Source organism: Falco rusticolus, chromosome 5 (genome assembly GCF_015220075.1).
Source record: "Falco rusticolus isolate bFalRus1 chromosome 5, bFalRus1.pri, whole genome shotgun sequence".
NCBI classification, from domain to species: domain Eukaryota; kingdom Metazoa; phylum Chordata; class Aves; order Falconiformes; family Falconidae; genus Falco; species Falco rusticolus.
This window is the reverse complement of record NC_051191.1, coordinates 53,525,751-53,536,825: the sequence shown is the minus strand read 5'-3', so window position 1 is coordinate 53,536,825 and position 11,075 is coordinate 53,525,751. Positions and strand designations below refer to the sequence as shown.

The following is an 11,075-nucleotide window of genomic DNA, read 5'->3' as shown; positions in this document are numbered from 1 at the left end:
CTGAGCCAAGTGTCGTTTCGTCATATTTTTCTGTTCATTTGTTTTTCTTCTTGAAAGGAGGCTGTAAGAGAGAAGTTATACCTTAGCCATTTTTGAGTTATCATGATGATCTTTGACTCTGTTTTTTTATGGGTTGATCTCTTCCTACTGCTGCTTCTTTATTTGAACTTACAGGGCTAAATCCATCTGTAGTGTGACTCCACTTAAAGTCAATGCAAAACCACCAGGAATGGATTTGACCATGTATTTGTTTGTGATCTTACAGCTGGTTGCTCTGGTAATGATTACAATGTGTCACAAAGAAAACATTTTGTCTTTATGCACTGAGCAGACACCAGGAACATTTTAGTACTTAGAGCAAAACACAAAGATTCTTTTTTGTGCAAATGTTTTCAATTATAACAACAAATCAGGGAAAGGTGAAGATGAAGATAGCAATTAAACTTTCATTTTGTTTTCTGGGTATGCAGATATTGAATTATATGATACCATAGTGTACCTGAATCCATGGTCAAAACACCTTTGTATAAATGTTTATGGTTGTGGTGGTTTTGCTTGGTTTTAAGTGCAAGAGCCCAAATCAAACACTAAGACCATGTGAGGTACATCAGAGCAAGTTCCCTTATGCCAAAAAGGAATGCTCCATTTTGCACCTTGTCGCAATGTGGGAAGTTTATTAAATATCCCAGATGTGTTCTCATGTGGGAAAATATTAAAATTCCAGTAATTAATTTCTTCTTGACATTCCCCTCAGTCTGAATGCTGTGGAGGATACAGAATAAAGCCCTGCAAGTATCTCTGTGTGGGTGGGCTACGTTTGTGCAGAGTTTTTTGTTCCTTTCAAGAGTGGAGCCTAAACATAATAGTGATAACTGAGAGCCATGAGTTAGTAGACTGGATAATCAAGGTTCTGTTCTCTTTACATTTTATTTATATCTTTTATTTATATAGGTAGCTACATTTTTAAGACTTCTGTATATATTGTAGAATTCTAAAATAAGCATTTCTGTAAAGTGCCTACAGCTTATCTCAAATGGTTTTATTTTGTTAACCATACAGATCAATATAAAAATAAATATGAGAAAGTGAGATTTCAGCTTCAGAGCTATCACTATTTTTAACTGGCTGACAGCTCACCATCTGCTTATTGTCAAAACCTCTAATTTTGATGTCCTTGTTTTCCCAATACCTGGCTGAGCCTGGGACTTGAATACAAGAATTTCCTTAAGTTCAGTCTAGACAAGATGGGGACAACAATAGTTTGCGTGGGAATCTTTTATTCCATTTCAGTCTACCCTTTATCAATGCAAAACATGCTCTATACATTTTCCCGTATTTCAGATTTTAGCCCCCCAAATTTATCGAAGGCTTCTTTTCACCTGTGCAAGCAAGAACTATTATGACATTTTGTCTCAGTCTCTTCTTTTTTTTATGACTATTAATACTAAATGAGATCATTAGATGTCCCAGCTGAACCTCCTGACTTTTAGGACTGAAGTTTGATATCAACGTGGTTAGGAATTTGCCTGAAGAGGAGGTTGCAGTAGTTTAACCCAAGAGATTTATTAATGTTGACTTTAGTTACTGTGTAAAGAATTTTCTGAGCATGTGCCTGAGAACATAATAATGAGTGTATTTTCAAAGGGGAACATAATAAATAAAAATGGAACTTTTTGAGAGAAAGATGCTTCCTCTTAAACATTAATTTTCTATAGGCTATCCATGCTGTGATTAAAATTTGCAAACATTATGCCATAAAAATTAGCATAATTACATTAAAAAATGCATGTCAGTTGCAAAACATGTTCTTCAATTAGTAGTCAAGTATTTTCACATGCACATATCCATTTTGTATGGGACAGCTCGTAAAGCAAACACCTTTCAGGTGTTTTTGCAACCTATTCATTAGCATGTGAAAATATGACTCACAAATGTGATGTGAAATGACCTCCTGCCAAGGATACCTGCAGCTGACTGCTGGCTGCACGGGTGCTGAACTGGGTACCAAGAAAAAAAAGCCCAAGCAGAGACTGACACTGGGGACATGGAAGGAACAGAAGGTGTAGATGTGTGTCTCAGGCCATGCTTGGAGCAGCCCCCTAGCACTCATTCCCACTGTGCGGTGGAGGGCCCTGCTGTGCATGAAGCCAAGCTCCCGCCCATGGAACAGGCAGCCTCAGAGTTCAGCTGAGGCTGGAAAACCCTGTTTTCAGGGAGACAAAATCTTGCATCTCTGGCTGGCAGTGACTGATGGATTGCAGTTACCCAGCTAAGCACTGAACTCAACAGGGGCTAAGGAGCCTCAACACTTGCAGAAAAAAAGGTCTTCATAACTCCTGAACTCAGCAGGAGCTTTAACCCAAGGCTCCCAGTTTGTCACAACAGCAGGATGTTGCTGATCCATGGAGAGATGCTGTCCTGCAGACATGAGACGGAGGTTCATCTCTTCGGAGCCAATTTGTGGTTTGGTGGTTCCTGCGAAGCTATTACAGCCATTTTCAATGGAGCTAAAACACATGCCCCCATCCCAGTGGTACCCCTATTTTCAAAATTAGAAAAAGAATGAAAGCAAAATGGCACCTTTCTCCTGAAGGCAGAAAACCAGCTTTTGTATCCCTGCCAGCTTCTAGCAACTGCCAGCTGAGAAGCTGTCTCCATGTAAGATAAGTGCTGCTTTGTTACTGTGATGGTATTTCTGTAATCTGATGTGTGCCATTTGAGTGCTCTACAACTGATCTAGACCAGAGTCTAAACCAAAGAAAAGCATTGCTTTAAACATTCCATGTGTTGAATAAGAACAATTTTGGAAATATTGCTCAACACTACAAAAAAGATGATCAAAATCCAAGAAATAGTGTATTGTGTAAAACCACGAAATAACGTGATAGGATTTTAGAGTGAGGATGTGGTTTCTGATCTAACGAAGGTTTACAGGCAAGGTATATTAAAATCTTGGTAAGTGCAGAAACATTTTTCTGCAAAATGTCACCAGCATGCTCAAGCTTTCTTTCCCTCACCAAAACCCCTTCTACAAATTATTACTTTCATTACTTGATAATCAGAGCTGTAGCTCTTTGCTGTTGTTCATGCAAAACTGACAGGATGACTATAGATGGCAGCATTTGCCTTATAAAAACGGAACAGCCAGCTTCAATATACTCCTCAAAATTGATGAACAGCAAGTGTGTAGACAGACAATATTAACAGTCATTGATTGAAACTTTCTCTTGGACTGTAATGTAAGTACTAGCTAATAATTCGAAGTGTACTTTTTGTATAGGAATGTACCCCAACCTTAGAAAATACTTATTTTTGTGTTAAATTCTTTCAGTCAATCCAGAGGTGGCACAGGAATTTGTACAGCTCATGCAACTAAATTACCAGCCCTCTTTTTTTCTTCCTTCTTTTTTTCTCCCCTAGACTGATATAACTTCTGTTGTGAAAAATTGTCACATAGATACATGCAACTGCGATCTTGGTGGGGACTGCGAGTGCCTGTGTACCAGTATTGCAGCTTATGCCCACAAGTGCTGCCAGCAAGGAGCAGCGATTCACTGGTGATCTCCTCTGCTCTGTGGTATGTACCTGGGTTGGCCTCACACCAGAAGTCATCTTTGAGGCACCTTTGGTCTTTTGCTGCCCAGTAATAGAAATATGCCAGAAGCAGGTGGATAATAAATGTTCTTCACATTTTTCAAGCTGTCTGTGTGTTAGCTGTTAGTCTTACACAGCCAAATTTGCTGTCTTATTGAAGAGGACTGGCTGTACTCAGGGTGTGCCAGTGCAGAGACTGTTGGAAACTGGTCTACCAGATCTGAGGTACATCCAGTGGTCTGTGTAGGGCTGCAAGGACTTTCTGTCCATTCAACTTTTCAATGGCAGTAAGAAGCGTTCTTGGCTGTAGAATAATTCATGTTTCAGGTCTGCTGTCATGGCACATCTATTTAAATACAGCTGCATGTCACTGAACAAAAGCCTAAGGAAATAAAGTCACTGACTGAAATACATTATGGGAAATTAAGCTTCCTCTGATGAAAGTAAACTTTAAATTTTCAGGATGCAGTTATGCATAGATCCTGTTGTTACTTGGTAATAATAATGTGCTTGTTTTCTTTTTCTTTTAGCTTACGACTGTGAATATTACAATCAAGGTATGTAGTATTTGATATTGCTGTCTTTGATTCATCCTCATATTTGTGTACCTTGCTGAATACACTTACTCTTCATGTTTTCTAGCAAACCAGCTAGCTATATGCTAGAAACAAGCCTGTACTCCCCATTCCAAAATCGAATCCATTTTTATAAAGCATTTATTTGCAGATAATTCCCCACATTGACCACTCTAGAATACAGAAGGCATCTTTGAAGTAATATTCTATCATCTTTCTTTCTGTATGATGCTATTTTGAGATCATTATCTTATACACACACACACACATGCACGCACACCCACCTCTATTTTGTTTCTCCTTTCAAAATGAATACCCAAGAGATATTATTATTATATTGGTTCATTCAGACTAACCCTGGAAGAAAACATAGTAAACATTTCTCTCTTTCAAAGGTTAGAATTATTTTTTCCTTTTTTTTTTTTGGTACTCCTCATTTGGTTATGTGAGTTTAATGAGCTCAGCAAAGTTAGCAAAAGAATTCCCCATGGGCCTTTCTGCTTTATATCCAGGGACAGAGGTAGCATGGAAACAAATATCATAGTAGTTGTAAGCAAAACAACACATCTTGCATCTCAGATGAAATATGATACAGTGCACACTGCAAATAAAAGCCTTCATAGCTTGTGCTGAGAAGAACCTCTGTCAGCTGCAGCAGTGGTAGAGGTTCTCTCTTTTCTGTTCTCCTCGTTCCCTAGGGCAGGATCGCATAGTCACAATCCCTTGAGCTCACTGGACCTTCAAACCCATTAGAAAGGAGAGATGACTAGTATAAGCAGCCTGGAGTGTTGTATATTATTTTGTGACATATTCCTTGTTTATTTAATATCATTAGGTCATTATACTGACTTCTTCTCTCCTGTTCTGCTATGGGTAGCTAAAATACCATTCTTCTGTGCAACATCTCATGTACTACTTGAGATTTTTCCTATATAAACACAAATAGACAATCCTACATTAGTAAGGAATTCAAATGCTGACACATAATTGTGCCTTTTAGAAGGTTATACATGGTTATTACCATTTGAATTCTCACCTCACTGAACTAATTGCCTTTGGCACAGGTAAATTAAAGTCCTTTTCTGCAAAAATTAATGGGGTGGATATGATGCATCTCTGATGATACTGAGTTGAGATTAAACAGAATAATAAGTAATATGCTATGATTTTTGGAAAAAAATAAAAAAGCCTCAAATTTTATGAACATTTGTCACACTATGCAATTATCTTCTGGGTTTTCAGTATGAAGTGGCTTACTTTGTTTTATTTTTCTTTCTTTCATTGAAATATAAAAGAGATTGCTCAGGTTCAATTAAAAACTCATCTGAATTAATTGATGGGCTTTTTCTTTGACTTGGTATATGTAGTTTTAACATTGCTTCTAGTTTTAATGAATGAAGGTCAGTATCCCAGCTGTGTTGAATTATCTTAGTAATCCCTAATGTCTCAATTAATAACCTCATCATATTCAGTGTGTGGGTGGATTAATGTACCAAGCAGCATATCTTGGCAGTCAAGGAGATGCCCTAGAAGGATGTTATCTTGTGCTTGTACTTTAAATTTCAGAACTGGGGCCTATTATATTTTGAAATTGATAGGTTTCATGCACAGGTCTCACAAGTATTGTACCTTAAGGAATGGTTCCTTAAAATGAGAATGGTATTCATTTAATAGACTCAATTCCTGTGGCATCCTGTCTTATACTTGGATACTGTGCATGTGCTCAGTCGGGAGCAAGATACTGAAAAGGAAGGGAAACTTGACTAAATGCAATGATATGAATGTGACTTTTGACACATCTTTTTTAGTGACTTGCATCCTATAATGAGCATCACATAGTGGATGATTTTTTCCCCCTCCATGGAGTCTGGCCTAGTACAGTAACAGCATATAGATCTGGCTGGGTATAGTTAAATTCTCCTAATTTCTTTGCAATAGGGAATTTTGTCTTACTCACAAAGTATAAGGTATACTGGTTTTGGCTTGGATAGAGTTAATTTTCTTCATATAGTTAGTATGGTGATATATTTTGGATTTGTGATGAAAATAGCGTTGATAACACACCCATGTTTTAGCTACTGCTCGCAGTGTCAAGGCCTTTCCTGATTCTCACACCGCCCCACCAGCGAGTAGGTTGACAATGCACAAGGAGCTGGGAGGGGACACAGCTGGGACAGCTGACCCCAACTGACCACAGGGATATTCCATACCATCTGACACTGCAGTGGTTTACCCCCGGCTGGATGCCAGGTGCCCACCAAAACCACTCTATCACTCTTCTGCTCAACTGGACAGGGGAGAGAAAATATAAAGAAAGGCTTGTGGGTCGAGGTAAGGACAGGGAGATCATTCGGCCATTACCATCATGGGGAAAACAGGATTGAAAACATGGGGAAGTTTGTTTAATTTATTACCATTCAAATCAGAAAAACACCTTCCCCCCACACCTCCTCTTCCAAGGCTTAACTAATTCCCAGTTTCCCTATGTCCTCCCCTTGAGTGGCACAGGACAATGGGCAATGGGGGTTATGGTCAGTTCATCACGTTGTTTCTGCTGCTCCTTCCTCCTCACACTCTTCCGCTGCTGCAGCGTGGGGTCCCTCCCATGGGAGACAGTTCTCCATGAACTTCTCCAATGTGAGTCCTTCCCATGGGCTGCAGTACTTCACAAACTGTTCCAGTGTGTGTCCCTTCCATGGGGTACAGCCATTCAGGAACAGAATGCCAGCATGGGTCCCCCATGGGGTCACAAGTCATGCCAGCAAACCTGCTTCAGCGCAGGCTTCCCACGGGGTCACAGCCCCCTTCAGATGTCCCCCTGCTCTGGTGTGGGGTCCTCCATGGGCTGCAGCAGGACAGCCTGCCTCACCAAGATCTTCACCACAAGCTGCAGGGGAATCCCTGCTCAGGTGCCTGGAGCACCTTCTGCCCCTCTTTCTTCACTGACCTTGGTGTCTGCAGGGTTGTTGTTCTCACATAGTCTCACTCCTCTCTCCTGCTCGTGCAAATTTTGGGGTTTTTTTCTCTTTATCTGCTATACCAGAGGTGCTGCCACTGTTGTTGATTAGCTCAGCCTTGGCCAGTGGAGGGTCCGTCTTGGAGCCAGCCAGCATTGGCACCATTGGATGTGGGGGAAGCTTCTGGCATCTTCTAAAAGAAGCCACGCGTGTAGCCCCCCCCCCCCATCAAAACCTTGCCATGCAAACCCACTACAGACGTCATGCTCAGCAATAAAAAATGGGGAGAAAGTTTGCTGGGGCTAGTGTTGTTCAGGGTCCAGCTGGCATCGGTCAGCTGATGGCGAGCAACTTGAGTTTTTTGAATCACTTTTCTTAGGTTTGTTTTCCTTTGTTTTTCTTTTTGAACTTACTAAGCTCTCTTTATCTCAACCTATGAGTTTACAAGTTTTTTCAGTTATTTCCCTCCGATTCTCTTGGGGAGCAGAGTGAGCCAGCGGGTGTGTGGTGCTTAGCAGCCTGCCAGGGTTAGTTAAGCACAGTGCTGAGCATGGTTTCACCATCAAGTGGCAGCAAAATACCTTTTAGGACTAGGACGGCTCCTCTGATTCCTTTTTTGTGCTGCATGATGTCAAACTGTTGAATATTGATGGAAACTTTATCAATTACAGCTCACTTCTGCTTTTGCTCAAGTCATAGGCAAAATGTCAGTCAATATGTAGGGATAAACATTGAAAGATTTGAGGATAAAGAGCCTTTTTAAGATAAATTGTCTCACCACTTTTTTAAAAGTGGTCATTTTGTGGCAAGCTTGTGGACTTCATGTGTATATGAGCTCCAACATAGTTTCTGTATAAAGCCATAAGTTATTTCATGCGGTTTTCTTCAGAAATTGATGTTTAACTTCTAGCTGAGCCAAATCTCTTCATTATGAGAATTCCTTCCCTCTTGGAAGAGTCATATTTGAAAGGAGCTGTCTTAGATTGGGAAGGGGTTCAGTCTTTTCACTGTAAGGATTAAACTTACACATTTTGTTTGTTACTCACAAGGTGAGGTTTTAGAAGTATGCTGCTCTTGGTTCTTTCAATGGGATATAGTGACAAAGATGGATGCTGTTATATCTGCATGTATCCCTGTGAGCCTTTCCAGCCCAGCAGAAATAGCTCCAAGGGTTTGCTGAGGGCCATGGTTAGGCCGGCGCTATTTTGGCAGTGGAATCAGCTGAAGCTGTTGTCACTGTTACATTGGCATGAGCTTTTGAATTACGATGTGGTAAACCAGACTGGAAAAATTAGCTGGTTATTTTTCAGCTGGACCACTTCACCGCTGAAGCACTTAGGATGGCATAATAAATGGGCAGTAGGGGGGCAGGAGCGAGTGGTTTGTGGGAGAGGATGAACTAGACAGCTGCTTAAGCAATATTGCTGCCAAAAGTTGAATTAGGGCTGAATCTGAAAACTGTTTTGTGGAGGGGAATTGCCTTGTAGATCTTAGAGTAGCTTCAGTGTCTGTTATTAAAGTTGCTCTGTTGTTCTTTCAAAGTATAGAAATAAGGACTTGTAAAAGACTACACACCATATCAAAGCAGCCCAGATTGCTTTCTTATGCAGGTCATTTTGTGAGGACAGCCACCCACATTTTTTTGTGCTCACTTTGTATCTGTTTTATTCCGGGCAGCAAGGAAAGAATAAGGGAGTACATTGAACAGATAGATAGACCCGCTCCAGTGTAATACCTTGAGGCACTGAGCTGTAGTTCCAAACGGATTTGATTCCAGGTATGGTGAAATATTTAAGGCAATATATTATGTCAACAAAGATTTAAGTTTTATATGTTATGCAAGGAGGATTTTTCTTTTTCTCTTTGATTTTTTCCTTTAGGTCTTGATGAAGGACCCTATATTTTAGCAAGTTATGGAGAGAACAACACAATTATAGGAGCCAATGTGTCCAGTAGAAGGATATTTCCTCTGCCTAGAACTGGAGCATATGAAAATGTATTTTTCAGTTTCATGATTACTCCAGGTCTTTTCAAAGATAAAGATTTATGTAAGTGTTTTCAACAATTTTGCTAATGGCAATTCATATTTTTCAAACTATATGAATTATTTTTCCTGCATCTTCTAAAGTAGTCTCTATATTTTTAATTATTAGAATTGGTGAGGATTAAGTGGCCAATTTAAAAATTGAGGAGGAATACTGATTTTTTGATTTTTTTAAAAAATATTGGAAAACCCCACTGTCAGCTTTAAAGTTGACTTTTCAAAGATTGCTTTTGAATTATTGCAAAATACAAGTGTTCCTTTGTGAAAAAAAAATGAGTTTTTATAACTGGAAACTGAAAAATTGTGTATCTAGCAAATATCAACACTGAAGGTAAATGCAGGATATTTTTGTCTCCAGTAAAATCACTTCTACTTTATCTTTTCCTCTTTATTGTGACTTTCAGTGGACTATAATATGTGCAACTTAGAACAACCAATCTGTCTCCTGCATTGTTAGTGAGCAGCGTCTCTATACAATGTAGAAGGGAGTTTCTTAGGTGAACAGTTATTCTTAAGCTCTATGTTTCACTCACCAGAGACTGATCCAAAGTATGCAACCAAAAATAAATAAGTATTTTTCCTTCTTCATATATATTCCTGTCTTCATATGCATTGGGTTTGTGCCAATTAAATCAATACAGATTTTGTCAATGCTTTCTCATGGATTTTAATTAGTTGAAAAAATCCCATACCCTCAAAAATCAACATAGAGAAAGGCTGTCTTCACGGTAAGATTTGAAACTATATTCACAGTTGACAGTTTTGCAGTAGAGAAATTAGGGTTTTAGATATGATTTTGAAATAAGAAAGTATATGGAACAGAAGAATTAATTCAGTCTTGTCAATTCTCCAGCTGATGTAAAGTGGAAGTAAAACATTCATTATATCAGTACATCATGATATCATTACACATGTAGTTTTCACATCTGTAAGGAATGAGATAGTATTCATCTAGATTAAAGACACTTCAAGATTTTGTTCAATTGGAAAACCAAATATAAAGTCAGTCTCTGTCCAAGTTCTTAAACTTTCAGAGAATTTTCTTCACCTTTGATTTCTGGCGTGGGTAGAGCAAATAGATGGTCGAATCTTTCATTTGGCCACAGATTTTCTTACTGTATTGCTCAATATGAATGTAGGTAAAAAAAGCCTGACCTCAAGGTGAAGTCAAGCATGCTCTTAAAATATATGCATGATGTTATTTGCTAATGGAATTTTGGTACAGCTGAACTATCAGACAATTGTCCAACTTTGATAAAAACCTTCCAGTTTGAGACTGCTTATGAATCATTTTGAAGGCTGGTAGCAGTAAGCTGAATGTAGTTTTGATCTGACTGATTAGCTGTCTGGTGGCCCTGGAATATGTGATCACTTGAGGTCTCCTTTAGACTCTGCATTTCTAACTTTTTTTGTGTTACATAAAGCTGAATATTTTTTTTTGGAGAAAAGCATTTCTATAAAAGGAGCCACTTAACAGCCAACATATAGATTTTAACCTCACTTTTAAGTTGTTTTCTCTGAAAATCTTACTTTTTTTTTTTCTTCTTCTGTGGAAGCTCTCTCGTTTCCCTTGAATCTGCTGAAAGACCAAACTACTTTCTGTACTTATACGACAATGAAACCGTTGGGTTGGAACAGTGGCAGGCAAGTGCCTCCTTTCGGAGATAGGCCACCTTCTTCCACCACCAAGGTCTCTGGAGTCCAGGGCTCAGTGCCTTCGAACTGCACAGTAAAAAAGGCTTTTTCATCATTCTTACCTCATCCGGTGTTGAAGTGGCAAAGTATGATGATTCAGAAGAATTCAAATGTTTGAGTAGCTTTAGTATTGAAGGTAAATTTTGCATAATGCCCAGGGATAAGTACGTTTTTTTTCTGCTTGCCTTCAGAGCACTTGTCTTTCATCAG

The 11,075-nt window shown here is 39.2% G+C and overlaps 1 pseudogene; it reads left to right on the top strand.

The window, feature by feature from the left end:
- The first annotated feature begins 2,389 nt into the window (after nt 1–2,389).
- The window catches only part of LOC119148378, a 30,840-nt pseudogene continuing 22,154 nt past the window's right edge, over nt 2,390–11,075 (top strand).